Below are 5,188 nucleotides of genomic sequence, written 5' to 3'. Positions count from 1 at the left end.
CGTATATTAGGATATACAACATGCAGAGCGTAAGTTTTGCGACAATGCACACTAACATAGGCAGACGAGCATACGTATTGAGAACGCAAAAGGAAAATGAAATGGGGCTGCTTAATTAGAGGACATGAACATTCGAATTCACAAGTACACTTTGTGTGTTTGCCTCAGTTTTGTTGCTGCCCTTCACCTAACACTCATCGGGCGTCGGAATCTCACCTAAACTTTAAAGGTGCACCGATGAACCAATCTCGGAATTCGACTCTCTCAGGTGGTGCGCTCTTATTGGTCCTTCGTGGTAACGTGACATCTATAGCATCATCAGCCTCACGACCAACCGGAGGTCGTCGTTTCTAACAGCAGCGGGGTTTCGATGTTCGGGAGCTCTAATTCTTTCGCATTAAAAAGATGAATGTGCACAAGTGACAAATCAGGGGGATGAAGGGCGCTGCCATGTTGGGGCATTGGGCTGCTCTCGTAGCGCAGGAAACGTGGTGGTAGAAATATTTTATTGCCATTGGAATAAATGGTAGGGGCGAAGCCCCCTGCATGGCACTTGGGCGCTCCCTTATGGGAGATGCCGCAAAAGAAAGTCGTTGGAGAGCGATCCTCCTCATAGTACTGGAAATGAAAGAGCTGAAGACTTCCCACTTAAACAACCCAGTCAAACCGGTTTCACCGAGGGTCGGGGACTAGTCCATATTTCTCAGAGACGAAGACGCCTAAATATGAAGAAATATGGTCAGAAGTCACTAAGAGCAGACTCCAGATCATTAGGTAATGTTCAGAAAGTGAGGAAATTAAATATACTTAAAAGAAACTCAAATATTTACGTTGCTGCCATGGCTGGACTGCTCCACCAGAGGAAAACTAAAGATCTGCGTCACGTGCAATAAAAATACAAGCAGGAAGCCACCGTTATAATTACCGGCTTTTAGCACTTTGTCGCAGCGTATTTGTAATCGATTAATCACGGCATATAGGAAATCGAGGCATCTGATAAACTGCAGCAAATAAATACGAATCATTTATAAAGCATGATGAGTTGTGAGGATTCATATAAGACCAATATTTTCGAACAATCAATTATAGCTCGCGCTACTAACACCAGCGCGCAGGCACTAAGTAAAAAAATGCGCTATGGGAGATTTCTTCAAGCCACGTGGTCACAGTCGCAGAATCCAGGTCCGCTTATCGGGGAGACTTGGAGGCCGCACCTGCACGGGAGAAAAATAATATTCTCGTTAATCGGTGCACTGCTAGCATCTCTTTCGTGCTATGCGCACACAGATACACTCTCTGCGAGCGTAACATGCATCTACGTAACATGCATCTATGCGTAACATGCAAGTATGCGTAACATGCATCTTTGCTGCGCTCCGTGAGGGTAGGCTGGATTTGTTTTGCGAGGTGTTGCAAGTGGCAATTAAACGCACTTTTCTCTCAAATTTGTACGATTTGAAAAGAGCAAAAAATTTGATGTTTGTTAAAATGCTGTAACAAATTTTCAAAGGGAAGTCAGCGCTTGTGTCTACTGCGTGTTTTGAATGTATAAGCACCCCGCAGAAGGCCTCTCTCTGCTAAATCGATGAGTTGTTCGAGCTCAGATTGTGCACACAATTGGCATTTGGTAGACGGATTTTTTTTTTTCATACTACATCGAACGGGTATATTTGCGTGGCTCGGTCAGAATGATCCCTATGCAGTCGATCCTGGATTTATCGGATTCGAAGGGAATGGTGAAGTAGTTCGGTATATAAAACATTCCAATAGATGAGAGCGTAACCCAGAAATCTGAATATGGTGCACCCACTCTAGCGGTGCGTTTCCTGCAGGGGCGTGCTGCCCGCAGCACATAACGGCAGAACACTACTCGCCGCGGTTGCCCCGACCTACGAGGCGTACACGCGCGCCGAGCGTCACCTCCTGCCGGGCGCCGATAAGCAGAGCATCCTGGGGGAATCTGCACTTACCGCTCCGCGGCCGCGAGAACGTCGAGCGCGCGCATCACGTGAGTGTCAGGAGCTAACGGGAGCATCGGAGTTCGTGCACCTCACGTCTCGCGTCGCTCGGCACAAGTGCATTTAGAGTGTACGCTCACATCAAGTCGCTATGGACATTGGGAAAAGTCACCGCAGATCATAGGTGTAATCTGTGTCGATGATCCCTGAGAAGTATCTGGCCATGCCTGCGAGAACAGGGCTTTTCATGCTCATGTGTAAATGGAAACTCTTCCCCTGCTTTCTACTACCGAGGCGGCCTCTTGGAGGGCCTCCTCCATCTGCCCTAGGTTGCCCCGGGACGACCAGATGGTAATGTCGTCCGCATAGATGGCGTGGCGTACGCCATCCACAGCGTTAAGCCTCTCTGGGAGGCCTATAAGGGCCACGTTAAAGAGTAGCGGAGAGAGAACAGCTTCTTGAGGCATTCCTCGGGTTCCCATATCGATAGGTCGGAATTTTTCATTGCCTAAAGATTTCCGATTTTTCAAGAAGTTTTTTATGAAGCGAAACGTTTTCTCGCCGCAATTGGTGGCGTTTAAATTTTTCAGAATTCTGATGTGTTTAACATTGTCAAAGGCGCCCTTCAGATCCAGGGCCAAAATAGCTCATAACTTATGCGTACATTACAAATTATTTACGCCTCTGCAGGAGGGCACTCCCAGGATCCGCCAAAGGTCTCGACAGACCTGAGGTGTGCCACCTTAGACGGCTTCAAACCGGGCGTTTTCTGAATCCCGCCATACTAAAACACGTGGACCCGACATTCACGGCTAGGTGCAAACTCTGCGGGCAGTATGCTGACCTATACCACACGGTGTGTACCTGCCAGCAAAATACAAAAATAAAAGTTACAAAAAAAAAAAAAAACAGCCAACTAGGGAGGGTTGGGAGGCGGCCCTGTGCAGCTCGGACCTGGAGGCCCAGCGTGCCCTGGTCCAGAGAGCTCGGGCAGCGGCGGCAGCCAATGGCGTCCCGGAATAGGGTCTGCCATTCAGCTCCACAGCCTCCCTTCCCAAATCATTTCGTTGTCAATAAATGTTTCCTTTTCCTCCTCCCCTGCTCTCAGTGATGAGGGCTTGGGCTGCAGCCTCCTTAATAACGCTGCAGGCATAATAACGCCGCACCTCAGCATCCTACACCGCTGTTCCCGGAGCCGAGGCCTCGCCGCGTCCGGGTCCGTGTGCTCCCTGGGACTCCACAGCCTCTCCGCGGCCGCGGATGCGCCGTACCTAGGGCGAACAAAGTGAACGCTTTACCGTGTTGCATGCGCTCGGCGCTGTTCCGCTTACAGCACGTTTACGCTGTTCCACACCCTATGAAAGCGAATTGCGGCGCACTTCCTTCGTACCCTCAAATGGCGCTTTGACACTTCAGACGATGATGCGAAGTACTGCTGACGTAGGAGGAGGTGTATTTTCTAATTGGCTGAGGAGAGCACTGCGACAGCGTCTGCGCAGTGGCAACGCTGTCACGAAGTTCCGTTTCTCGGCGGAATTTAGTAGCACGTAACGCTACGTTATGCGGCGAAACAAGATATGAAGATTGCCTGCGTACCTATAGGGCAGCGTGCATTCTAGCGGTGGCAGTTCCTCGTGTTGCTATGAAGGTGAGACTTAAGTGTACGCAGTTTCGCCAGGGGACCATGAGGACAGCTCCAGGGAGATATTGTAATCAGTAAAATATCTTTTCCGGCACTTTCGCGGTGCGCTTATCTGACAAAATCTACGTCCTTGACGAAAAGGACGGACAGCGGCAATTTTGAAGTTAACGTACATTAATTAATACATATGTTGTTGTCGTTGTGGCTGTAGGAAGAAGGAAAAGAAAATGCACGGGCCTGCTACTGGCTCTGTAGCTGAGCCACCTCCGCTGCCTCGTGCAGGCAGAAGAGAAAATAGACAAGAAAAAAGAAGAGGGAGAGAAAGATGCGCGCCGCAACAACAGCCGTCGTCCGCCACCACCGAAGCGGTGGTGGGTGCTATAACGGCCTACAACCGATAAAAATCAGTGGCAGGCTAGCCCCGCCGCAAGCGGCGGTGACCTACCTGTCCCAGCCCCATCAGGGCAATAATTAGTCACTCTATTAATATATATCCTCTCGGATTCGCGATATTTCTCATTGTGACGCGCGCATCTCAGCTGTTAAGTTTGACGGTGGCGTCGACGCCTGTCTTACTTTATTTGTGGTATTTTCTAGTTTCTAAAGCACCGTTGGCGCTCTAGAAGATTATTCTAAAGCACTATATCCTGACTGAGAGCAGAGAACATTTGCTCTGCTACGAAGCATCCATTCCGGGCAGAACTGTTCGTCCGAAGAGGGCAATGCATGGGCGCGACCGTTCATTCGGAGAGAGCTGAAAATTCTGGCGTTTCCCTCCGCGTATACCGATGTAGTCGTGCGAAATTAATAATAATAATAATAATAATAATAATAATAATAATAATAATAATAATAATAATAATAATAATAATAATAATAATAATAATAATAATAATAATAATAATAATAATAATAATCAATCAATCAATCAATCAATCAATCTTTATTTAATGTGCGCAGGAACAACCATGTGGTCTTTAATAATAATAATAATAATAATAATAATAATAATAATAATAATAATAATAATAATAATAATAATAATAATAATAATAATAATAATAATAATTATTATTATTATTATTATTATTATTATTATTATTATTATTATTATTATTATTATTATTATTATTATTATTATTATTATTATTATTGTTATTGTTATTATTATTATTATTATTATTATTATTATTATTATTATTATTATTATTATTATTATTATTATTATTATTATTATTATTATTATTATTATTATTATTATTATTAATTTCGCACGACTACATCGGTATACGCGGAGGGAAACGCCAGAATTTTCAGCTCTCTCCGAATGAACGGTCGCGCCCATGCATTGCCCTCTTCGGACGAACAGTTCTGCCCGGAATGGATGCTTCGTAGCAGAGCAAATGTTCTCTGCTCTCAGTCAGGATATAGTGCTTTAGAATAATCTTCTAGAGCGCCAACGGTGCTTTAGAAACTAGAAAATACCACAAATAAAGTAAGACAGGCGTCGACGCCACCGTCAAACTTAACAGCTGAGATGCGCGCGTCACAATGAGAAATATCGCGAATCCGAGAGGATATATATTAA

The sequence above is a fragment of the Amblyomma maculatum genome, chromosome 4 (assembly GCF_055883805.1).
Source record: "Amblyomma maculatum isolate TAMU_Amacu chromosome 4, ASM5588380v1, whole genome shotgun sequence".
In the NCBI taxonomy this organism is placed as follows: domain Eukaryota; kingdom Metazoa; phylum Arthropoda; class Arachnida; order Ixodida; family Ixodidae; genus Amblyomma; species Amblyomma maculatum.
Note: the sequence above shows the minus strand (reverse complement) of the source record.